Source organism: Triticum dicoccoides, chromosome 2B (assembly GCF_002162155.2).
Source record: "Triticum dicoccoides isolate Atlit2015 ecotype Zavitan chromosome 2B, WEW_v2.0, whole genome shotgun sequence".
In the NCBI taxonomy this organism is placed as follows: Eukaryota; Viridiplantae; Streptophyta; class Magnoliopsida; order Poales; family Poaceae; genus Triticum; species Triticum dicoccoides.
In genome coordinates, this window is record NC_041383.1 from 402,310,059 (window position 1) to 402,336,994 (window position 26,936).

The following is a 26,936-nucleotide window of genomic DNA, read 5'->3' on the forward strand; positions in this document are numbered from 1 at the left end:
GTACTTGTTGTCCTATATCACTGTACTTGCATACATACCTGGTTTATTATGTGACAGCAGTATGCATGATAGCTTGTTTATCAATTGTTCGCTCCAAATTATTTGATCTGTATGAATGGTTACATTAGTGTAGAATATATCCAATGCCAATGAAAATTTTTAGCTCTGCATTGTTCTTGTAAGTACCTGATGTCCTTTATCAGTGTACTTATATTGACAGGTAGTTGTTCTTGTACCATCACTCTGCAGCTTATTTTCCTTTGCCCTCCATTTTCTACACATCAGATCTATATTTACTCTTACCATAAGGTTGGATAACACCGATGGTACTAAAGAAGTTTAGCTCTGCATTGCTCTTGGCTGTACCTTTTGCCTGTATCGCTGTACTTACATTTATAGCTACTTGGTTATGTAGCATCACTCTTCATCTTATCTTAAATATTATCCATTTTTCTTATATTCTCACATCTATATTTACTCTTAACAAAATGTAGAATAAAGGCAATGCTTATGAAGAAGATTCTGTGGTAAACTTCTTGAATTGCCCCCCCCCCCTCAGCATGGACAAGGGCTTTATAGAGCCTGCATTCACCAATAATGTAAGTTTATCCTTCTCAAGCCTTCAAACTTTGTTGTGTATACTTGGTTAGGCATGACTGCAACAGCTATTTATTTTTGGTGTTTGCATCAAATTGCATGTTTAAAGTTTATTATGTAGTTCATAAACAAAAGTTTGTCCTTCTCAATTTAAGTTTTCAGTTATACAACCAAGTTCCTTCTTCATACCATGTAAATTAAACTATACAGAGCAAGTGATCTTATTTTGCCAATCTGAAATGGGATAAATTGGCAGCACAGTAACCATTGATACTTATGAGTTCTTGATCTGTAATCCAGTGGTGTCGTGAAGCTGCCAACTCCTTCACAATGTCATTTCCTGCCATGTCTTGACCTGAACAATACCATATTGTGTTAATGATATTTTAAACTATGTCACTTTATTCGTCAGTAAGAAATGTGATGAATTGTCAGCACTGATACTTATATGTGCAAAACATGTCATCTGTCTGCTTGTTTATCTTTCAGAGTGAGGAGGATATAAGTGTCAAACAAGCGCAGTCTCATCATCTTGCTCAGCTGCTTGCGCTGCAGCTCCCGAGCAGGGCTAACCTTTCTTGAACTCTATTGAAGTGTTGTCGATTTTTTATATTATTTTGTCGGCGTGATTAATTGCACTAGTGGCGATCTTTCATGCCCAGTGTATGTAATTTGCTGTCTGCTTGTGCTTTATTATCATAGTGGCGCACTTTGATGCCCAGTGAATGTAATATGCCGTAATTTCTTTATTGTATAGTCTAGGTTTTTCCTTATTCACGATGCTGCAGTTATTTTACTATATATATATCCTGTCTTCGCAGTAAACCAGCCAAACCGTAAAATTAAGGTACATAATCGGGTCGTCATGCAAATCACTATGTATGATCCGCATCATGGGCCCCGTCATCTTGGTTCGTTAACAGGCCTAAATGTAAACTGGCCCACTAGTAGATTCGGGCCTTTAATAGGCCGAGTAAACCACCGGCCCTATTTTCCCAAGAAAACTCAATGGGCTTTCAGGAGGCTGAAAAGTAAGTTGGGCCTGAAACGTGCCGAACAGCTCACGGGCCGGCAGCAGGCTGAAATTGACCCCGGCCCATGATTGTGCTAATCAAATCACGGGCTTATAACAGGCCAAAATTGTCTCGGTCCTTGTTTGGCCCAATCAGATTATCGACTGTGAGCAGGCCGGATGCAAACGGGGTCGTAGTTAGGCCCAACTATATGATGGGCTTTTAACGGGCCGAAATATATATAGGGCCGAAATTTTAAAGGGGCCTTTAACAGGACAAAACTAATATCAAGCTTAATTACTAAATAGGCCTTTAGCAAGTGGGCCCAAAAGCATAGCGTCCAGTTGACGGGCCGAATCTGATATGGGCCATAATTTAGCCCAAAGCCTCTTAAAGGGCCGGACTTGATCTGGGTCGTAATTTGGCCCAAAACATGGTAGGCTTTTAACGGGCCGGATCTCATATGGGCCATTATTAGGCCCAGAACGTGGCAGGCCATTAATTGACCGGATCAAATATGGGCTGGCATTTGGCCCAAAACATGGCAGCCAGTTAATGGGTCGGCCTACTAGGGTCCTCAAAATCTTGTGGGCCTTCAGCTGGGCCGGCCCATTATGCTCGGCAAAATCTCATGGGCCTTTAGCAGGGCCGGCCCATTATGGTCCACAAAATCTTGTGGGCCTTTAGCTGGGCCGGCCCATTATGGTCCGCAAAATCTCACGGGCCTTTAGCTGGGTCGGCCCATTATGGCCCGCAAAATCTTGTGGGCCTTTAGCTGGGCCGGCCCATTATGGTCTACAAAATCTCGTGGGCCTTTAGCTGGGCCGGCCCATTATGGTCCACAAAATCTTGTGGGCCTTTAGTTGGGCCGACCCATTTAAACTTTATGGGCCACTTTCGGGCCGGTCCACGTGTCAACATATCATAGGCGCATCTCGCCCATTGGATGAGTGACACCTGTGCCAACGCGGAGCTGACACGTGTTTCCTCCAGCCAATGAAGATTTTACACGTGGAAAATCCCCATTGGTCCCAGCTGTTAACGGGTTATCAGATCCAAAACCGGACTCGATAGCTTAACGGTGTTCCGTTATGGTGGATGCCACGTGTCGGTCACCCTTGACGAAAGCACTTCTGTGATGCGCGATTTATCGTCATGGAAGTGGACACTTCCGTGATGATAATTTTGGTAATGTCATGGAACACTTCTACGCCAGCACAGGTATGACTATCTTGATTCTGTCATAAAATCATCATGGATGTACATGCATGACAGAAAACGTGACCTACTATGACAAACACGTATCATCATGGAAGTGTATTTTTTATAGTGGGATTTGTCGGTGTCCTGGACTTGGGGGTATCCAGTCCTGCCTGCCTGCGGCCCACCGCGTGGGTCCATCGACGGCCTGGTACGGCCCAGCTTCAACACCAACACAGCAAGACCCTTGCGAGGCGGCCGACGCCAATACCCCCGAAGGAGTTGGCCTCCTCAGGAGGGCTCCTGAGGGGCAGAGAGTTCTATGCAGCTACCTCATGAGGCTCAGCTGACGTGAGCTATGACGACCAAGGCCAGGCAGGCGCCAGGTGGGTGCAGAGCGCAGGTTTCCTCTTCGGTGCAAGGGAGGCAAGCCACATGCACGGAGTCCCGAGGAATTAGCCAAAGGTTTCCATTCTGGTGCAACAAGACCAAGACCGCAGGACGGCAGGACGGAGGTCATCACTGAGCCCACCGCAGCGTCATGACCAGGAGCTTTTCGCAGGCGAAGACTACTTTTGTCAGGACAGACTGTACTACCTGTCCCCCTTCGAATCCCGCCGTTGTGGAATCCCTTCCCGCTCATATTTGGGAAGAGGACCAAGGCCACTATATATAGGACTTAGCCACCACCATAGTAGGGGGAGATCCATTCCGACCCGAGCACCACACCAGCTCAAGAACACCTCGCCTCCTGAGGCTTAATCATACTTGTACTAGTTCATCCATAGCCCCTCGAGCAATCCACGACACCACACTGGATTAGGGTATTACACCACAACGGTGGCCAAATCTCGGTGTCTTTGTGTCTCCATGAGATCTGTGTGTTAGGCTAGGGAGGATCGCGAGTAGGCAGGCTGGGCAAGTTGAGATCTCCGCATGCACCCTAGAGTTCGAACCTCTCAAGGGTTGCCGGATCCCAAAATCCGACATTTGGCACGCCATGTAGGGGTGCGTCAGAATCTTCTTCCTCGAACAACAGATCGTGCCACTTACCCATATGGTGGGCGCTCCCGACCTCGTCGACACGCATTCCCGGAGAGGCGCCAGGGCTGCGCTGCTTCACCCTCACCCTACGGCAGGTGTAGTGGCCGCCCAAGTTCCGGCCGGAGATGCCGCCCCGCTACGACGGTGCGGCAGATCCGGCCCCCTTTCTTCAGGCATATGAAGAGACAGTTTAGGCGGCTGGCAGAGATGACAAGGTGAAGGCCAACTAGTTCCCCATGGCCCTCGTAGGTGTGCCACACGCCTAGTTGCTCTACCTGCTGGCGTCTTCTGTGGCCTCGTGGGAGGAGCTGCGTGACCTCTTCCTTGCCCACTACGCGGCGCCGGTGCCCCCGGTCATCGCAGCTCTCTTAGGCGGCTCGCAGGCGCCACCTTCCAACCGCCACGTCAAGCGGTTCTACCGATGGGCAGGCAACACACAGGCAGGCTCGGGGGCTCCCCGGGCTGGGCGGCGCCCCAAGCTGACCTCGCCTCTGGCTCCGAGGATCACCCCGTTGCCATGACGGGAGCATGCGCGCTCCCGATGCTCTGCACCCCCACCATCTGCCACATGGCGATCACAGGACCCTCATCGACGGTGGAGCCGGCCTTAACATGCTCTCCCTAGAGGCGTTTGGCCTGCTCCACGTGCCGCCCAGCCAGCTCCGCCCGTCCAAGCCTTTCTCCGGGGTCGGCGACGGCTCCACCAGGCCCCTGGGGCAGATCCGTCTCCCTGTCACTTTCGAGACCCGCGACAACTACCGCACTGAGCTCATCGACTTTGACATTGCCAAGATCGACCTGCCATACAACGCTATTCTGGGATACCCAGCCTTGGCCCAGTTTATGGTTGTGACCCACCCCGCGTACAACCTCATGAAGATGCCTGGAAGCAACGGTGTCCTCACGGTGGCGGGGGACACCAAAGGCGCGCTGCAGGCCCTCAAGCTCGCCTTCAAGACAGCCGCGACCGCGATGCCCGGCGAGAAGAAGGATCAGGAGGCCCTAGAAGCAGCGCCTGCCAAGAAGAAGCAGTTGTTCTCCCAAGACCGAGCCGAGATGAAGCAAGTGCCGGTCTGCAAGGACGGGACGGCTGACGCCACCTTCACCATAGGGGCTGACCTCCCTCAGGATCAAGAGGAGGCATTGATCAACTTTTTGCGGGCCAACAAGGATGTATTCGCTTGGGAACCCAAACACTTGGCTGGGGTCCCAAGGGGGGTAATCGAGCACCACCTGAGGGTATGTCCAAACGTACGGCCGGTAAAGCAGAAGGCTCGCTGCCAGTCCACCGAGAAGCAGGCCTTCATCATCCAGAAACTCGTAAGTTGCAGGCCGCAGGGGTCATCAGAGAGGTGCAGTACCCATAGTGGCTGGCAAACCCCGTCATAGTCCCCAAGAAAGGAGGGAAGGAGCGCATGTGTGTCGACTTCACCAACCTCACAAGGCCTCCCCACAAGATCCTTTTCTGCTCCCTCGCATCGACCAGATCATCGACTCCACCGCCGAGTGCGACTTGTTGTGCTTCCTAGATGCCTTCTCCGGCTACCACCAGATCAAGATGGTCGTGGAGGACGTGGAGAAGACAGTGTTCCTCACCCCTTGCGGGGTGTACTGCTACACATGCATGCCCTTCGGGTTGCGTAATGCCGGGGCAACCTTCCAGCAGTTGATGCACATTGCCCTGGGTTCGCAGCTCAGGAGGAACGCAGAGGCCTACGTCGATGATATAGTGGTGAAGTCTCGGGAGGCCAGAACTCTGATAGAAGATCTGGAGGAGATGTTCGCCAGCCTGCGCACAGTGGATCTTCGGCTTAACCCCGAGAAGTGTGTGTTCGGGGTCCCTTCCGGCAAGCTGCGGGGCTTCTTGGTGTCGCACATAGGGATCGAGGCTAACCCAGAGAAGGTCAAGGCGATAGAGGATATGAACCCCCCACAGACCTTGAAGGAGATGCAGAAGCTGAATGGCTGCATAACCTCACTTGGGCGCTTCATTTCCAAGCTGGGGGAGCGCGCCCTCCCGTTTTTCAAGTTGATGAAAAGAAAGGAGCCATTCGAGTGGACCACCTGAGGCAGACATAGCCTTCTAGGACCTCAAGAGATATCTAACCAGACCGCCCGTGATGGTGGCACCGCGCCCTCTCGAGCCCTTGGTGCTCTATCTGGTAGCCACCCCTCACTCAGCAAGCGTCGCCCTGGTGGCGCTAAGGGAGTAGCGCCCGGTCAAAAAGCCGCAGCAGGATGCACAACCAGCGAGTGAGGCGCAGCACACCCCAGGGGAGGCATCAGAAGTCTCGGCAGGCGCTGCGGTCGACATTCCTCCTAAGGCCACGATTGACCCTGTGGTTGTCGAGGCTCCGGAGGACGGGTCTCATGAGGCCGCAAGGGACTTGTGCCCTTGTGGAGAACAATATTCCGCTGATGCTTCCCCCCTCGTCGAGCACCCTTTCTACTTCGTGAGCACAGTACTGAGGGAGGCCCGAGCATGCTACCCCATGCCACATAAGCTCTTGCTCGCACTTCTAGTCGCCTCTAGGAAACTGCGCCACTACATTCAAGGTCAGCCCATCAAGGTTGTCACAGCGTACCCACTGGAGAGGGTGCTCCGAAGCCCGAACGCAGCTGGGCGAGTTGCTGAATGAAACATTGAGCTCCAAGCATTCAATCTCGAGTTCAGTACCACCTGGGTCATCAAGGGAGCGGCCCTTGCGGACTTCATGGCCGAGTGGACTGACGCTCCAGACCACGGAGTAAGTGAGGACTACTCCCTATTGCCAGGAGATGAAGAGCCTGGCGGATGGATCATGTACTTCGACGGGGCGTTTGCTCGACAAGGCGCAGGGGCAGGGGCCATCCTCATCTCGCCCACCAAGGACAAGCTTTGTTATGCAGTACAACTCTGCTTTCAGCGGGGCGAGAAGGTCTCCAACAACATCGCAGAATTTGAAAGCTTGCTCGCCGGGCTCAGGGCCGCGGCCGCGCTGGGGGTAAAGTGCCTCACCATCAAGGGCGACTCTCAGCTTCTCATCAATTTCTCCAACAAAGAGTACACGCCTAAGGACGAACACATGGAGGCGTACCTAGAGGAGGTGCGCAAAATGGAGAAGCAGTTCATGGGCGTGGAGCTATAGCATGTGCCGCGCGGGACGAACAAGGAAGCAGACGACATCGCCAAAAGAGCCTCTCGCAGGCTCCCTCAGGAGCCAGGGTGTTGAGGAGCGGCTCTTCAACCCATCTACGGGCCCGCACGTTACGACTCCAGCACCACCTCAGGAGGACTTGCCACAAGCACCCAAGACGGGCGCTCCAGCCCGCGGTCACCCCTTCGGAGCCCGCTTGCTGCTCGCGCTCGAACCTCAGGAGGTGTGCTGGACAGAAGAGTTCAAGGCATACTTGCTTCAAGGGACCCTGCCAGAGAAGGAAGAGGACGCTGAGTGCATGGCCCGTCAGGCCACCGCGCACTGTATCAATGATGGTGAGTTATATCGTAGGAGGCCCAATGACATTTTGTTGTGGTGCATCTCCAGGGAACAGGGGCTCGAGCTGCTGGCGGACAACCATGGTGAGGACTGCGGGCATCACTCCTCGTCCCGCACCCTAGTGGGCAAGGTGTTCCGCAGCGGCTTCTACTGGCCCACCATGCTCAACGACGCTACCGAGCCGGTGCGCTCTTGTGAAGCATGCTAGTTCCACGCCAAGCAGATCCATTAGCCCGTGCAGGGCCTCCAGAGGATCCCGCTCACGTGGCCATTTGCGGTCTGGGGGCTGGACATCTTAGGGCCATTCCCTCGGGCGCCGGGGGGCTACCGATACCTCTACGTTGCCATCAACAAGTTCACCAAGTGGGCGGAGGTAGAAGCCGTGCGCACCATCCCATCAGGATCAGCCGTCAAGTTCATAAAGGGAATCGTGAGCCGGTTTGGGGTCCCCTATCGCATCATCACCGACAATGGCTCGCAGTTCACCAGCAATCTTTTCAAAACATATTGTGCTAACCTTGGAACGCAGATCTGCTACGCCTCAGTAGCACACCCACGGAGCAATGGGCAGGCTGAGAGGGCCAATGCAGAAGTCCTGAGGGGCCTTAAGACCCGCACCTTCAAGAAGAAGCTCGAGGCCTGCGGTAGGGGCTGGCTCGATGAGCTGCTGTCCGTGCTGTGGTCCATCCGCACCACCGCGACCAAGCCAACAGGAGAAACGTCATTCTTCCTCGTCTATGGAGCAGAAGCGATTCTCCCTCACGAGGTCAAGCATCGCTGACGCGGTTCCTGGCATTCGATGAAACGCAGCAGGACGCCACGCGGAGGATGGATCTCATGCTGGGGAAGGAACGCCGCCGTCAAGCCTCGCTCCGAGCAGCGAGGTACCAGCAGGCGCTGCGGTGGTACCACTGCCGCAGCATCCGCTCCATGATGTTAGAGGTGGGCGATCTCGTCCTGAGGCGGGTGCTCTCCAGGGAGGGGCTGCATAAGCTCTCTCCCATGTGGGAGGGCCCGTTTAGGATTGCCCGTGTCTCTAGGCCTGGCGCCGCGCGCCTGCAGACACCGGACGGGGTCCCCATCCAGAACACGTGGAACATCCAGCACCTCCAGAAGTTCTACCCCTGAAGAAAGACTCCGGACTGTGAAGAAAGGCTCCGGCCTGTGAAGCAAGGCTCCGGCCTATGAAGGTCTTCGCTCGTGACACTCTCACATAATAATGAGTGGGGCTATACACGCCCCGGAGTCTCCTGAGAGTCGCCCTGGGGCCTCATGGGGGCTCCCTCCCACGTCCTAGTGGCAGCACTTAGCTCCGCGCTGGTGAGAAGACTAGATTAGGTGCCGGACGCGGTTGTTAATTTGCTTTCTGAAGTTGCTTGAAGTTTTCTTAGCAGTCTTTCAATGGATTTGGTATTCTTGAATGCTGGTTTCTTGAATTGTGTTTTCTCCTAAGCTGTTTTGGTCTAAGGACGTGAGAGAGGTGGCAGTTGCTTGCCACTTCTCCTCGCACTCCTCGTGCGTGGGGCTAGGTAGGTGTGTGCGCCCAGGGCATGCCTTTGCGCGCACGCACCACGCCGAACCCCGTTATTTCGGCTTCATCCTTGCGAGGAGCCCTCGATCGAGTCTGCTGGCGCCAGCACCCCTCATGTCTGTGCCCCCTGGGCAGCACGACGCGGTGCATCAGGGCCAAACCAACCTATGGCAGGGGGCTCGCGTAAGGGCGAATAAGTCGCTTGACAAATTTTCTTTTCCTTCAAATGATAGCTCTTCCCTGCCGTGGCTCCTGAGGGCACAAGGCGTATCTCCAGACGGCACAGGGCGTGCACCCTGAGGGCCCTGTCAAATACCTAAGGTCAGGTCCTCATGAGGTGAAGGATGATTGCACATACCAAGCTAAGCCTTCCTACCTTAACCCACTCAAATTGCAAACACTACAACACAGCATCAAGACAGCAATTATAACATAAAACGCATAGCAGCAGCGGTTCATTACACTCCCTCCCAGGGTACATTCTTCTTTTTTGGATTGCAGGAAAAAGGAAAAGGCTAAACAAATAGGGCCCAAAGGCGTGCAGGCTTGGCACCAGTGTTGCATCCTCAAGTAGCGCCTCAAGGTAGCCCGACGCTCCACCAGTTCTTCCGCGGGAGATCTGGGGCCACCGGCCTTGAGTCCAAGTTCGCTGGCCCCCAGCTTCAAGCCGAGATCCTCTGCAGCTTACTGGAGCGCTGCGGCAGGACGAACCACCGGCGTCCTCAACACGAGCACGACGACGCGGAGGCCGGTCGTAGCCACCGCTGCTCGATCTCTCGTCCGAGGAAGAGCTGTCGTCGCGGGAGGAGGAGTGTGCGTCGTTAAGGACAAGTTCGCCGTCGCCACCATTGTCGTTGCAGTTGTCCTCCAGGCAGCACCCCACGCGGCGGTCGTCACCCCTAAACACCCTCACCTAGAGGGTCGCCAGGCCGTCGTACTTAAAGTGGAGGGTCCACCTTCCGCCTAGACCACGTGCGCGGGCAAAGGTCTGCCAGCCGCGGGCCAGCACCATGCCGCCAGAGGCGGAGACCTCGGTGCTGACCCACGAGGCTCTGCTGCAGCATCCTTCAGCCTGCGGCCAGAGGCCAGCAAGCCCTGAAGAAGGAAGCTCGCCGGAGAAGAAGCGTGGGAGCCGGAGCAAGGTGCCAGCCGGGATCTCCGACCACACCACGAACTCGGGAAGCACCTCCAGCGAGGAAAAGCGTTGCCGAGGCGGGTGCACGATCACGGCGCGCCTCCCTTCATCATGGGGGCTGCTCCGGAGCCGGGGGCCCCCGCCGCAGGAGGAGGTGCCATCGCGGACGCCTAGAGCAATGCTGCCTTTGGGGGGCACGCGCCCGCGCCCCCTGGGTGCTGCCGGAGGGACCGTATGGTGCTTGCGGGGACGGTCGCGTCCCCTCTTGGGAGGGGGAGAGGCTGGCCCCTCCTTGGGGGCCTTCCCCTTCTCAGGCGCTAAGAACCTCTTCGGCGACGCCATGGGAGCAAGACAGAGAGGAAAGAAGCAGGCGGGAGCAAGAAAAATGAAATGGACGGGGGGCTCCGCCCCTCCCTCATATTTATAGCCAAGGGAGGCCAACCGCCGGCCTCCACGACCTCGCACCATCATGACCCTCTACATGCAGCATAGACCAGTCAAGTCGAGCAGTTGCCAAGGCAGCGTGGGGAAACAGAGTCGCCCACATCCAATCAATCGCCATGCGTCATCAAAGCCGCAAGCGATTAGGGCCCGCGGCGCTCCGCACTTGCCCTTTGGCTTCGCCTAGAAGCCAAGTCCGAGCGTGCCTTGGGCCCGGGGGCTACTGTCGGCGTCCTGGACTTGGGGGTATCCAGTCCTGCCTGCCTGCGGCCCACCGCATGGCTCCATCGACGGCCTGGTACGGCCCAGTGATACGTCTCCAGCGTATCTACTTTTCCAAACACTTTTGCCCTTGTTTTGGACTCTAACTTGCATGATTTAAATGAAACTAACCCGGACTGATGCTGTTTTCAGCAGAACTGCCATGATGTTCTTTTATGTGTAGAAAATAGAAGTTCTCGGAATGTCCTGGAAATCCACGGAGGCACTTTTTGGAATTAATAAGAATTTTTGGCGAAAGAATCAATACCAGGGGGCCCACAGGCTGTCCACGAGATAGGGGGGCGCCCCCCCTAGGGCGCGCCCTCCTATCTCGTGGCCCCCCTGGACCTCCACCGACCTCAACTCCAACTCCATATATTCACGTTCGGGGAGAAAAAAATCAGAGAAAAAGTTTCATTGCGTTTTACGACACGGAGCCGCCGCCAAGCCCTAATCACTCTCGGGAGGGCTGATCTGGAGTCCGTTCGGGGCTCCGGAGAGGGGGATTCGTCGCCGTCATCATCATCAACCATCCTCCATCACCAATTTCATGATGCTCACCGCCATGCGTGAGTAATTCCATCGAAGGCTTGCTGGACGGTGATGGGTTGGATGAGATTTACCATGTAATCAAGTTAGTTTTGTTAGGGTTTGATCCCTAGTATCCACTATGTTCTGAGATTGATGTTGCTATGACTTTGCTATGCTTAATGCTTGTCACTAGGGCCCGAGTGCCATGATTTCAGATATGAACCTATTATGTTTTCATGAATACATGTGTGTTCTTGATCCTATCTTGCAAGTATATAGTCACCTATTATGTGTTATGATCCGACAACCCCGAAGTGACAATAATCGGGATACTTCTCGGTGATGACCGTAGTTTGAGGAGTTCATGTATTCACTATGTGCTAATGCTTTGTTCCGGTTCTCTATTAAAAGGAGGCCTTAATATCCCTTAGTTTCCGTAAGGACCCCGCTGCCACGGGAGGGTAGGACAAAAGATGTCATGCAAATTCTTTTCCATAAGCACGTATGACTATTTACGGAATACATGCCTACATTACATTGATGAATTGGAGCTAGTTCTATATCACCCTATGTTATAACTATTGCATGAGGAATCGCATCCGGCATAATTATCCATCACTGATCCATTGCCTACGAGCTTTTCATATATTGTTCTTCGCTTATTTACTTTTCTGTTGCTACTGTTACAACTACTACAAAAACCCAAAAACATTTATCTTTACCTTTGCTACCGTTACCTTTATTATCATACCACTTTTGCTACTAAATACTTTGCTGTAGATACTAAGTTATCCAGGTGTGGTTGAATTGACAACTCAACTGCTAATACTCAAGAATATTCTTTGGCTCCCCTTGTGTCGAATCAATAAATTTGGGTTGAATACTTTACCCTCGAAAGTTGTTGCGATCCCCTACACTTGTGGGTTATCAAGACTAATTTCTGGCCCCGTTGCCGGGGAGCATAGCTCTATTCACTGAGTCACTTGGGATTTATATCTGTTGATCACTATGAAGAACTTGAAGGATGACCGAACTACTATTTTGCCCTCAACTACGAGGGGAGGTAAGGAACTGCCATCTAGCTCTGCACTAGATTCTCCTTCCGTTATTAGTAAGCTTGCGACACTTAAACCTGCTACTGCTATGAATTCTGATATGTCGCATGTTATTGATGATGCTACTTCTACTATGCATGATGAAACTACTTCTGTGCTTGATACTACTTTGCCATTAGGTGAATTTCTTGATGAACAACTTGCTAGAGTTAGGGGGAATGAAAATATTGAAGATGCTATTATTGATGATAGTGATGATGAAGGTTCTCTCAATTATTATGTATTTCCTGTTGTTCCTAAGGGTTATGTTATGAATGAACAAGCTGCTAGGGAAATCTTTGCTTGCAATGATAGATATGATCTTAAAAAATTATTAGCTAAATGGAAGCAGCAGTCTCTTAATGCTAGAATGAAACCTGACCCTGCTTTTGCTACTTCACCTATCTGTGTTACTGATAAGGATTATGAATTCTCTATTGATCCTGAGATTATTACTTTAGTTGAATCTGATCCTTTTTATGGCCTTGAATCTGAAACTGTTGTGGCACATCTTACCAAGTTAAATGATATAGCTACCCTATTTACTAATGATGAGAAGTCTCGCTATTTTTATATCCTTAAGGTATTTCCGTTCTCATTAAAGGGTGATGCTAAGACTTGGTATAATTCTCTTGCTCCTGGTTCTGTGCGTAGTCCCCAGGATATGATTTATTACTTCTCTGCTAAGTATTTCCCTGCTCATAAGAAACAAGCTGCCTTGCGGGAAATATATAACTTTGTGCAAATCAAAGAAGAGAGTCTCCCACAAGCTTGGGGGAGGCTTCTCCGGTTACTTAATGCTTTGCCTGATCATCCTCTTAAGAAAAATGAAATACTTGATATCTTTTATAATGGACTAACCAATGCTTTCAAGGACTACTTGGATAGTTGTGCTAGTTGTGTTTTCAGGGAAAGAACAGTCGATGAAGCTGAAATACTATTGAATAATATGTTGACTAATGAAAATAATTGGACTCTTCCCGAGCCAATTCCTGAGGCAATTCCTGAACCAATTGAGCCAACTCCTGAGCCTATTCCTAAACCCACTCTGAAGAAGAGAGGTGTTTTATTTCTCAGTCCTGAAGATAGGCAAGAGGCAAAGAAATCAATGAAAGAAAAAGCTATTAAAGCTGAAGATGTTAAGAATTTACCACCTATTGAAGAAATACATGGTCTTAATATACCGCCTGAGGAACCATATTGTCTTGATAACCCGACACAGGTAGTAAAGGTAAATTCTCTCTATAGATATGATAAAGTTGAAATACCCTCTACTAAATTTCATAGCCCATGCTTAGATGAATTTGATGACTTCATGGCTAGGCAAGAAAGTTTTAATGCTTATGTTGGTAGAGAGTTAAAGAATAATGCTTTCAAGATAGGACGCGTAGGCGATAATATAGCCAGAGTTAAAGATGAACTTCACCTCGTTAGCAAATATGCTTCTATGGTTGCTACTCAAGCTGAGCAAGTACTTAAAGCTCAAAATGATTTGCTTGGTGAATTAAATAATAAGAATGACTTTGCTGTTAGAGTGGCTACTAGAAATGGTAGAATGACTCAGGAACCTTTGTATCCTGAAGGCCACCCTAAGAGAATCGAGCAAGATTCTCAGAGAAATAATTTAGAGGCACCTAGTTCTTCTAAAAAGAAGAAGAAGAAAAACGATAGGACTTTGCATGCTTCTAGTGAACATACTGTAGACACACCTGAGAATCCCAACGATATTTCTATTTCTGATGCTGAAACACAATCAGGTGATGAACATGAACCTAGTGATAATGTTAATGATAATGTTCATGTTGATGCTCAACCTAGCAAAAACAATGATGTAGAGATTGAACCTGCTGGTGATCTTGATAACCCACAATCAAAGAATCAACGTTATGATAAGAGAGATTTTGTTGCTAGGAAGCACGGTAAAGAAAGAGAACCATGGGTTCAGAAACCCATGCCCTTTCCTCCTAAACCATCCAAGTCAAAGGATGATGAGGATTTTGAGCGCTTTGCTGAAATGATTAGACCTATTTTCTTACGTATGCGCTTAACTGATATTCTCAAAGTAAATCCTTATGCTAAGTATATGAAGGATATCATTACAAATAAAAGAAAGATACTGGAAGCTGAAATTTCCACCATGCTTGCTAATTACACTTTTAAGGGTGAAATACCAAAGAAACTTGGAGACCCGGGTGTGCCAACTATACCATGCTCCATTAAAAGAAATTATGGTAGAACTGCTTTATGTGATCTTGGAGCCGGTGTTAGTGTTATGCCTCTCTCTTTATATCGTAGACTTGAATTGAATAAGTTGACACCTACTGAAATATCTTTGCAAATGGCTGATAAATCAACCACTATACATGTCGGCATTTGTGAGGATGTGCCTGTTGTGGTTGCAAATGTCACTATCTTAACGGACTTTATTATTCTTGATATTCCCGAGGACGATAGTATGTCTATTATCCTTGGTAGACCTTTTCTTAATACTCCAGGGGCTTTTATTGATTGCAACAAAGGCAATGTTACTTTTCATGTTAATGGTAATGAGCATACGGTACACTTTTCGAGGAAACAATCTCAAGTTCATAGCATCAATTCTATTGAAAAAGTTCCAACTATCATTTTTGGAGGTTTTGAATTTCCTCTCCCTACAGTCAAGAAAAAGTATGATATTCTTATTGTTGGGGATTTTCATATCCGCGTTGAGGTAACTTAGTGTTATTCGAAATTTCTCCGGTTCCGTGTTATTCAGAATGAGTTTGTTAACAAGACTTGATCAACCTTGTTAGTGGATTCATTTTGATGATCACGAGATGGATGAAACTAGAAGGCACAACCTTCTGTCCTTACTTTTTACTTTCTGTTATTTAGAATAAATAAAGCAAAAATAGTATTATCTGTCTGTTTCCTGAATTATCCGTGCAATAAAAAATAGTCCGAAAATAAAAGTGCTCCAAATGCCCTGCAAATTTAGTATGATTTTTTCTGGAATATTTGAGGATTTTAGGCACTGAAATCACTACAGGAGGGGCAAGCACCAGACCACGAGAGTGGAGGGTGCCCCCCCCTATAGGGCGCGCCCCCTGTCTCGTGGGCCCCTGGTGGCCCCCCTCCACTTATGCCAGCACCCACACACTTCATCTTCTACCCAAAAAAATCCCCATCCAGCTCAAGCACGAGTTCTAGCTCGTTTTGCTGCGATTTTCGATCTCCTTGCTCAAAGCTCCATTCACAAAACTGCTTTGGGAGATTCTTGCTTGGTATGTGACTCCTCCATTGGTCCAATTAGTTTTTGTTCTGGTGCTTTATTCATTGTAAATTCTTGCTGCATAGGTGACCATGTTCTTGAGCTTGCATGTTAAATTTTTGAGGTCCCAAGCAATTCCAATGCATGATATAGGCTCTAGGCACTTGTAGGAGTAGTTGCTATCAATCTTGTTTAGTTTTATTCACTTTTATTTTGAAGTTAATAAAATTTCAAAAAAATTCAGAAAATGTTGAGGAAACTTTTGAGGGGATCTTCTAGCCAAAGCTCTCAGGAGAAACAAGCCAAAGAGAAGGAAAAAGCCAAGTATAATCTTCCTCGCTTAGCGGAAGTACGGTCGTGTGAATGGCCATGTGAGGATTTCTTGAAAGAAGCTGGAATTCATGAAGACTTTTATGCTTTAATCGAGACTGCAGGCCTCACCGGTTTCATCAATGACCAGATCGATCAGTATCTCTTACTTACCAATACTTTCGTGCAAAACTTTTATTATTATCCTAAGAAGTCACCGCCTGCAGTATCATTTCATTTATATGATGAATTCAAAGAAATGTCTTTACGTCATTTTTGCACGGTATGTAGGATACCTTATGAGGGAGAATTAGATGAACCCCATCGTGAAGATGTGGGTGGCTTTGTTAATACTATTGTTGTAGAGGAGCCAAAGAAGGGCTCCGAGGCGAAGGTCTCTAGCATACACTTTCCTATGTTACGCTATTTTGCTATATTTGCTAGTAGATGCTTGATTGGTCGTGGAAATAGTGGAAATTTGAGCGTTCCTTATATTATCATTCTTCAACATGCTTTGCTTGGAGACAATACTTTTAGTATGGGTGGCGTTGTTGCTAAACGGCTAGCCCTGAATCATACAAAAGGCCCCATATTTAGAGGTATCTATGCTGCATGTCTTGCTAAACATTTTCATATACCCATTAGGCACCATGAAGAGGAGGAGATAAAATTGCCTCCTCACATCTTAGATTATAAGAGCATGGTAGCACACAAGTTTATTGTTGACAACAAAGAAAAGATGCTCTTGTATAAACTTAGATTTAATAAGAAGCACATTGAGATTATTATTTTGCATGCGCCTCTGTTGTTTGATTTGCTTGCAGAAAGTTTTCTTGTTACGCCGGAAGCGGTGAACAACCATTGAGCCCAAGCTTTTACTCCAGAACCTAAACCTGAGCCGGAACCTGAACTGGACCCTTATCATGCATCATCTGTCCAGTGGGATCCGGAGATGACAAGCCAGTGGTATCCTGATTACACCTTCCATTACACCGGGGAGAGTAGCGGCGGTCCTTGGTACTAGACCAACTTAGGCCAAAAGCCTAAGATTGGGGGAATACGTATTTCTCATCGACTTTACATTCATGTTCACACACTAGTCGTCGGTTCTCATACTCTTTCATTGTATTATCCATGCTAGTTTAAATTTCTTTTTCTAGTTTTCTTCTTGTGTGCTTGATAAACCTTGAGAAAAACCAAAAAAATAGTTAGTTTAATCTCCATGCTTGTAGTAGAAATTAAAATGAAAACCCAAAAAGATTTCTAGTTCTTCTTCTTACTTGTTGGGAGCTTTTCCGTGTAAATAGTTCTATTTTATTTTTTTCCTTTGAGGGTCGAGAAGACCATATTGAAAATGCTTAGTGGCTCTCATATGCATGATTGTTTATTTAACTTAGAGCCCGTATTACTTGTCTTCTCTCTTGAGTTGAGTGCTTGCAGATTCCAGCTTAGTCCAATGCACGTGCACTCTTATTATTATACACAACGTTCGGTCATGCAAGTGAAAGGCAATAATGATGATATATGATGGACTTATTGGGATGAGAAAAGCTGGTATGAACTCGACCTCTCTTGTTTTTGTAAATATGACGAGTTCATCATTTCTGAGTCAGCTATTATGAAGTAAACATATTTGCAATGACATTTAGAGATTATAGTTGCTTGTGCCATGCTTGATTAGCTATGAGTTATAATGGTTTACCTTCCGTGCCAACATGCTATTAGAATGATTATGATGTGGTATGATGGGATGGTATCCTCCTTTGAATGAATTGAGTGACTCGACTTTGCACATGTTCACGCATGTAGTTGAATCAAATCAACATAGCCTTCACGATATTTATGTTCATGGTGGATTATATCCTACTCATGCTTGTATTCGGTGTAAATTAATTTTAATGCATGTTTACGACTGTTGTCGCTCTCTCAGTTGGTCGCTTCCCAGTCTTTTGCTAGCCTTCACCTGTACTAAGCGGGAATACTGCTTGTGCATCCAAAATCCTTAAACCCCAAAGTTGTTCCATATGAGTCCACCATACCTACCTATATGCGGTATTTACCTGCCGTTCCAAGTAAATTTGTATGTGCCAAACTCCAAACCTTCAAATGAAATTCTGTTTTGTATGCTCGAGTAGCTCATGTTACAACTAGGGTTGCCTATATCTTCCATGCTAGGTGGGTTATTCTCAAGAGGAGTGGACTCCGCTCCTCATTCACGAGAAAGGGTCGGTAACCGGGATGCCCAGTCCCATGATCCAAAAAGATCAAACCAAATCAAAATAATTAAATAAAACTCCCCCAGGGCTATTGTATGTTGGAGGCACTCGTTGTTTCGAGCAAGCCATGGATTGATACTTGTTGGTGGTTGGGGGAGTATAAACCTTTACCATTATGTTTGGGAACTGCCTATAATGCATTTAGTATGAAAGATACAGCCATCTCATAGTTGTTGCGTTGACAGCGAAAATATGCCGCTCAAAATGTTATTCAATCTCTATTTTAAAATCGAGCTCTGGCACCTCTACAAATCCCTGCTTCCCTCTGTGAAAGGCCTATCTATTTACTTTTATGCTGAGTCATCACCCTTCTTATTAAAAGCACCCGCTGGAGAGCACACTGTCATTTGCATTCATTACTATTGGTTTATGTTGGGTATGACTTGACCGGATCTCTTTTACCATGAATTACAATGTTTAGTCAGTCCTTGATCTTTAAAGGTGCTTTGCATTTATGTTTTGCGGTCTCAGAAAGGGCTAGCGAGATACCATTTTGTTATATCATGTTATGATTGTTTTGAGAAAGTGTTGTCATCCGAGTTTTATTATTATGGCTCGCTAGCTGATTATGTTATTGATATGAGTAATTGTGAGACCTATGTGTTATTGTGAGTATGGTTAGTTCATAATATTTGCTGAAACTTGAATGCTGGCTTTTCATGTTACAACAACAAGAGCAAACAGAGTTTGTAAAAGTTTTTCTTTGTCACTTTCAGTTTATCAACTGAATTGCTTGAGGACAAGCAAATGTTTAAGCTTGGGGGAGTTGATACGTCTCCAACGTATCTACTTTTCCAAACACTTTTGCCCTTATTTTGGACTCTAACTTGCATGATTTGAATGAAACTAACCCGGATTGACGCTGTTTTCAGCAAAACTGCCATGATGTTGTTTTATGTTATAACTATTGCATGAGGAATCGCATCCGGCATAATTATCCATCACTGATCCATTGCCTACGAGCTTTTCATATATTGTTCTTCGCTTATTTACTTTTCTGTTGCTACTGTTACAACTACTACAAAAACCCAAAAACATTTATCTTTACCTTTGCTATTGTTACCTTTATTATCGTACCACTTTTGCTACTAAATACTTTGATGTAGATACTAAGTTATCCAGGTGTGGTTGAATTCACAACTCAACTGCTAATAATCAAGAATATTCTTTAGCTCCTCTTGTGTCGAATCAATAAATTTGGGTTGAATACTTTACCCTCGAAAGCTGTTGCGATCCCCTACACTTGTGGGTTATCACCCAGCTTCAACACCAATACAGCAAGACCCTCATGAGGGGCGAAGCCTCACGAGGCGGACAACGCCAAGACCCCCGGAGGAGTTGGCATCCTCAGGAGGGCTCCTAAGAGGCGGAGAGTTCTATGGAGCTACCTCATGAGGCTCAGCTGACGTGAGCCATGCAACCAAGGCCAGGCGGGTGCACTACAACAAAAATCCACATAGAGCAACACATGCAGCAACGACAGACAGCGTATGTATTGTGTTTGGGTTCAACCTCCCACCTCCCACGAAGGGATAACCCCCCAGTACCCACCTCCATGTTATCTGCGCTTCCTCTCTCTCCAAATATTACACGGCAAAAAAAAGAAAAGGAACTCACAGCCGAGCATGTAAAACAAAGCTAATCCCCTGATTCCCCTTTCTCACACCAGAGCGCCGCCGCCGCCGACGCCGATTCCGGGAAGCTCCGGCGCACTCCCACCCCACTGCTCACTACCTGCCCCCACTCCCTCAATATTCTCCTCCAATCCCCCCCACCCACCCCACCCCACCCCACCCGCCCTTCGCCCCGCTGCACGCGGCCCCGCAACAAGCCTAGTCGCCACGCGCCGCCGGCGCGGCTTCGGCGGCTCCGGGTTGTCGGCCCAGTACACCTGCATCTCCTCACGCGTGATGGTGGTGCTCCGCCTCTTCTACCTCGACTCCGACGTTGATGGTACTCCGCCTAGGGTTTCTGCGCCGTGTTACTCCGTCGAGTATGAGTGGACAACACCGTGATGCGAGTGATTTCTCTCAACAATTTTCTTAGTCAGGTATTTGAATTGTTGCTTACATCTCTGGTGTTCGTATCTTGTTCTGGTGTTTATTGATTAGATGTGATTACCCTGTGTTGACGGTCAACCTGTACTAGTTCTGGATAAGTAGTATGTGTATACCCTGTTATGCGTTACTGTCAGATTTTCCTATTCCTATATAGATGGATCGATGGAATTGTTTTTTTCACGTGAAATTGATCATTATATACTAGCATGTAGCATGACCTATTCAATAAGATCAACACGGTTTTTTCTTATGAAAAGAGATCAACTTAGTTCAAATCACAGTGAGATAGTAGTATATGAGCGATATAGCATATGACATCATGTATGCCTCTGAAGGACATTGCTACAAAAATCAGCATGTCAGTGCAATTATGGGTCATGATACTAGCATAATTATTTCAAATGGATAATCCCCTTCTCAGTAGTTTGAATCATTATTTATTTGGCGCCATGTGTACAATATACAAAAAAACTAAGTCCACTTGCATCCGTCTGTCCCAACATTTGTCTTTGTTCTGTAATACTTCGTTCCATCTACACTCGCAAGTTATGAAACTGTTTTTTTACTATAGTCAACATCCACATGTGTGTGCTTATGTTATCTCTTAACAGATCGATCTACAACACATACGCATTGCAATTATGAGAAATCCATCAATATGCAGATGAAGCCTTAAGAATTATTTAAGTCATTGTAATTATATATATCATGGTGAGGGCCCTTCTGCTGGTAAGGAAAACTTAGATATTTTGCGTATTATATATTTTTGATTGATGTAACATTTGTTTTCCCCTGACAAAAAGTAATGTTTGTTTCATGTTCTTATTCAGTAAAAATGTGCACAGCACAATCTCAAATTTTATGCAAAAGCTCAGATGGCAATAGTTCTTACACTCATGTTATCCAATATAAACTGTTGAATGATTGATACAATTTGAAGGTGAGATACAAGAACATCATAACATTGATATTCTCGTCGTATGTATATGACTACTATATATTCCCGAAACCTCACCTCTAAACTGAGTTTAGTGCAGTTTTTTTATTTTTTGAAATACAGGTACTTCTCAATTTTTGTACTAATTTTCTATTTTGGGGAAAGCCACATATGTTTCCAACAATAGAATGATGTGTGATGGTCATCACACAAACTCCTGGCCAGGTGCCTTTCACATCTTATCTTGTTTGTAATATATATATTCTCCTTAAATTGTTAACACAATGAGCATATAGATGTAGCTGGTTCATCAACGTAAACATCAAAAGTATTCCTCTTATGCAGTCTGCTTCCCTGACATGCAGGGCACACTAAGGTGGTGGGAAGATACATACAACCGTTAACTTGACGGCTAAGCGATCAGATGCGGCGATTGTGTGAGTGTGTCAGGTACGTCGAATTCACTTATCCCAAACTATTGGAAGTTACTAGGATCTCCTCTTCTCTGTAATACTTATGGCCTTCTCCTCTACCTATTGGGGCAACAGTTTGGATATCCAGCAACCATGGTGACAAATACGTGCATACTGGAACTGTTCCAAGTTTCCATTTTCTCAGTAAACAAGTGAACTAAGAAAGTGAATCCTATTTAATAAATGTAGGCATATACTAATACGGTGGCACAACTTAGTCTGCATGAATGTTCTGGTCTTCTAAATTTTTAGTATAATGTTGAGTACTTTAGTTGGAGTCCATGCTAGTTTAGCTAGCCAAGTTGAGTCTAATTAGGCTAGGTCGATTAGTTAGTTTTCCACCATTGCAAGTCGTAAGCATGTGTGCTCATGGATGGGTCGTAGTCTGTAGATGATTCAATGATTTTGCATAGGTAGCAGCGTACGTGATGTACTAGTATGCCTTGGAGTTGGTGTGCCTTACTAGTCTAGGAAAAGGGCGCTCGAGTCCAAGTCGTTTTAGATGCAAAGTCAGAGTAGGTTTAGGTTGTTCCGGCCATGTAGCAGGTCATAGTTGTGGAAGCAGGTCGTATAAGAGTTTTTCCATAGAAAACAAGGTCATGTAAGAGCTTTCAGACAAGAATAAAGAGTACGCTAAAGTTTCTTTCATGCGCATGTGTTTGGCTATTTTGATGTGATAGATTCTGTGGACAAAACAGAACATAGATTACTAATCCATATGCCAAATCAGCAGGTTACAGAAACTTGATTGTTCCAAGTCAATGTTGTTGGCACTAAAACCTAAAAGACTACTGGTGCCAAGCTGGATTTGCTAGGAGGTATTTTCTGATATTACTTCTATATTGCCTGAATGATTCTTCACCAATTCGAATGGAAATTTTGGATTATTAATAGCATTACTTGAATATATTTTTATTATCACACATGCTTCTGTTCTTTTACCTAATTCGTACAAGAGAACACTTTTCTTCCATGTTACAATGGTCATACACTCATACTGCGTCTCTAAGATAAGACTCTTTGCCGCTAGATTAGGTAAAATAATTCATCAACTCCTGTATGCCTTCCTTACATTCCCTCACTTCCTATATAACACTCTGTTTCTATAAACATGGTGAAACTTGATAATGGAATGAGCTGAGTTACTTTACTGTAAACTAAAATGACTACGTTCGGCTACAAAAGTGATACTTGACAAGTTCAAACAAGAGCGCTGCTCTTACTACAACCCAACGTATCAACCAAGAATATAAAGGTAAAATTGACGGTGTTAAACTTGGTAATGAATTCCTTATATTCCGAATTGATCTTACATTAGCAAAATCTGGTAAGTTTATACAACTAATAAAAAGTCAAAATTACTGGCGATATAGCTAGATTAATTATCACATGGCCTTCAACCTTTCTATGTTGCTCCTCTTTTTCAATTTTACTGCCCTATTAACCTATCTCATTTCTTTGTGTAGATTGCAAGATAAATCGGTGATGCATCGTCAGATGTTGATTGCAAGGTCAAGAACATGGGTGCTACTAGATAGTTTCACATTGTGTTTCAGAGTCATTTTCATTGTCGATGTGTCAATCATTATGATTCAGGCATTTTCGGTGTCAATGTTTAGATCATTATGTTTCAAAATGGCTGAGACGTTGGTTGCAAGATCAAGAATAGGACCAGTACTAGTTTCACATCTTGTAATCTTTGTATCCAGATCCTTGTAATGCAACCAAGTTGACTTAATATATGAGACAGTTCTGTTTGTTATACTGCGTCCCCTATGCATTATTGGCATTGACCTAATAATTCTTGATCGGAATTGATCTAATAATTCTGGATGGTCATATATATAGTATCGTGCATTGTTCATGCAATGCACTGGCAATTCCTGTAGGATATCCACCAACGCATGTGAAGCGTTGTTGACCTCTATCTATATTCGTTGTTACGTTACAACGCTTATTCACACCGTTTACCAATGGATGCATATACGTTGTTGCAGACACTAGCAACGCCACCAACGACAACACATATCAATCTGTTGGTGTAGACCTAGCAACACTTATATGGGTCTTGGGCAATGCATTAATGCGTTGCTAAAGGGGGGTTCTTGTTGTAGTGGTGCAGAGTGCAGGTTTCCTCTTTGGTGCAAGGGAGGCAAGCCACAGAAGTGGAGTCCCGAGGAATCAGCCAAAGGTTTTCATTCTGATGCAACAAGACCAAGACCGCTAGGACGGCAAGACAGAGGTCATCACCGAGCCCACCGCAGCGTCACGACCAGAAGCTTTTCGTAGGCGAAGACTACTTTTGTCGGGATAGACTGTACTACCTGTCCCCCTTCAAATCCCGCTGTTGTGGAATCCCTTCTCGCTCATATTTGGGAAGAGGACCAAGGCCACTATATATAGGACTTAGCCACCACCATAGTAGGGGGAGATCCGTTCCGACCCGAGCACCACACCAGCTCAAGAACACCTCACCTCCTGAGGCTTGTTCATCCTTGTACTAGTTCATCTGTAGCCCCTTGAGGTAATCCACCACACCACACTGGATTAGGGTATTACACCACAACGGTAGCCTGAACCAATATAAATCTTTGTGTCTTTGTGTCTTTGTGTCTCTGTGAGCTCTGCGCGTTAGGCTAGGGAGGATCACAAGTAGGCAGGCTGGACAGGTTGAGATCTCCGCATGCACCCCAGAGTTCGAACCTCTCAAGGGTTGCCGGATCCCTAAATCCGACAGGATTGACAACCCCTTTAACACATCAGGTTGTGAGTATTTGTTATTTGTGTGCAGGTGTTGTTTACGTGGTGTGAGGAGGTTCTCCTACTGGTTTGATAACCTTGGCCTCATCACCGAGGGAAATACCTACAGTCACTATACTGCATCATCCCTTCCTCTTTGGAGAAATACCGACGTAGTTCTAGCAGACATCACACACAGTTTATTATAACCAATCGTGTGAGATGCAGTATAAAATATCCTGGAGCACCATCGGTGTATAGTATGCATACGGCTTACGCGAGAAGGTGCGTCGGCTACAGTCCACAGCCTGTGTGTCAAGCACACTAGCTCGCTCCCCAAATATCATTTCATTGTTCAATCGTCGCAGGTGAAAGATGAGGACGTGGACCCGCTTCGTGAGGGAACTTCGGCGGCCCACTCCGGCGAAAGTGCGGCAGCAGCCGCCAGGCACGTGCTAACAAGCTTCGTGAGCACGACCACAATCTGCGACCGGGTGGCCAAGGCAGCCCAAACGGCCGTTGTTGCTTCTCAGGTGGCGGCAGCAACATCTGCCTCGGGGATAGCAACTGGCGAGAGCGGCACAACAGTTGTCCGTTCTGCAGCGGCGGCCTTAGCCCTATTGGAGGCCGCCCACAACCATGTCGAGGCCACCCACGCCCGGCTCATGGTGATCACCACACAAATCGAATGAAGCTTCTCCGACAATGGTCGGCAACCCACGACCAAAGATTTGGCAATCGCCGAGAGCGTTCGAGCAGCCGTCCGTTCCTGCGCGGCATACCTTTCCACGACGGAGCCCTCCCAAGCCAAGATCGTGGCCGCCCAAGCCCAGCTAGTGGTGGCCTTTTCCAAAGAGATGGCGGACCCGGATGGTGAGATGTTTGCCGAGTACGGTGCAATGGATGCCATGGCGCCCCTTCCCCAGGAGACCATTGGGCGCGAGCTGGACATGGAGGAGGAGGCGAAGATCAACGAGCACCAGCCGTAGTAGTACTCTTTGTTTTGTTTAATTAAGAGCGTCGGTCTTTAATTTGTTAGAGTAATGTTTAGGTCAGCTAGCTCTGTTTAATTGCTAAACTTGCTCGATTAAGAAGTGTGGGTGTGCTGTAGTCTCCTTTGTGTACACAAATTATGCAATGACGTGGATGACCACTGTAACCAGGGAAATTCGAACCAAAATTTTTGACGTTCAAACTTATCACGCACGGGTTAAGCTATCTAAATCATTTGTGATGTTCACATATTTTACACAGTTCTAGATAAGGGACCGTGTCTGATGACACTTTGAGCGCCAGTTTTTTCACTGAATCAATTCAAAATGTTCGGCTTCCGTGGAAATATCTACCTCCCCGCCCCTCCCCTTACCAAAAGCCACATTTCCCCTGTTTCCGCCTTCCTTTCCAAGTTGAAACCTTCACTCCTTGCTTGCAGCACTGCCTTCTCATCGGTGACCCTCCTTCTGCTCGGCCTCGTCTATCCAGGAAGGTAATCCACACCCGACTCCCATCCTCCTCCTCCTTCCACATCCCACATGCCCCAATCGCCGGTGGAACACCTTCCACCCAAATCACCGACCCCTCCACCAAATAAGCGCCGCCCTAAGCCATGGTGCATGCAGTATAGCCAGGAGCTCAAGGAGCATTTCGTAGTAGAGAAGCAAATCGTGGCCTCATGCACGGATGAGGTCGTGATGGCTGCCATTCATACCGACTGCCAGATCTTGGAGGAGAACCTCGCCGTCAAGGCCACCATCGACGCCTCGCGCGCCGATGCCGTGACATGGTTGGCTGCTTTAAATGATAGTTCGTGGCATTTTCTCGAGGCTACCCTTGGTGCCTTCAACAAAGACTACAAGGTGTTTTCTCAGCGTGCACGTGCTTACCTCAACTCGAGAGCCAGCAGGTTGGTGCCCGGAGTGGCTCAGGCAACTCACCACTACCACGAGAGCACCCATGATGCGGAGGCCTCGCCCTCTTCCATGTCCAAGGAGCCAATCGTCATCGATATCTCCGATAATGAGGAGTAGCTTGTGTTATTAGCTCACTATAAGGACCCATGTTCAGTTTGCTAGCTACTGCCTTTCCTTAACAAATTCTAGTGAATTGTGCTATCTACTTTTACCATGCAATTTGTTACTCTAGCATATATGTTCTATATGTCATGCAATGTGGTGCTCACTTATTCATTGTTCGGTTAATTAGTTATCGTGTTCAGTTAAATGTCTGGTTCAATTCTGCAAATTTGATGTTCAATTCTTCAAGGTGCAATTTTGTATTGTCTTCCATGTGAGAAATAAATCGAATTTTTCTTTACAAAATACATGAGAAACAAATACAATTGCTATATTTCCAAGTTGTCAAGCATGGCTGGTTTGGTTAACCGACTGATCTTCTAGTATGTTACACATTGTGCAATGTGGTGCTCAGTTAACGTTTAGTTCATTTGTTGTGGTCTTTAGTTAACTGTTTGGTTCAATTCTGCAATGTGATGTTCAATTGTTATGGGTGCATTCTGTTATTGTATACCATGTGAGAAATAAATCGAATTTGGCTGTACTAAATACATGAG

General features: G+C 47.0%; 1 long non-coding RNA gene across 4 annotated transcripts; it reads left to right on the forward strand.

Annotated features, from left to right (window-relative positions):
* Positions 1 to 19,702: 19,702 nt before the first annotated feature.
* Positions 19,703 to 23,390, forward strand: LOC119363900. 4 transcript variants are annotated; one of them, XR_005174512.1, is made up of 7 exons: positions 19,705 to 20,208; positions 20,830 to 20,947; positions 21,049 to 21,158; positions 21,279 to 21,380; positions 21,521 to 21,605; positions 22,362 to 22,446; positions 23,095 to 23,390. It is a non-coding gene; the product is annotated as an uncharacterized LOC119363900 (long non-coding RNA). The 4 variants fall into 4 exon arrangements; XR_005174510.1 differs by having other exon boundaries at positions 19,706 to 20,208; positions 21,256 to 21,380; XR_005174511.1 differs by having other exon boundaries at positions 19,703 to 20,208; positions 20,830 to 20,929; positions 21,049 to 21,380.
* Positions 23,391 to 26,936: the final 3,546 nt, after the last annotated feature.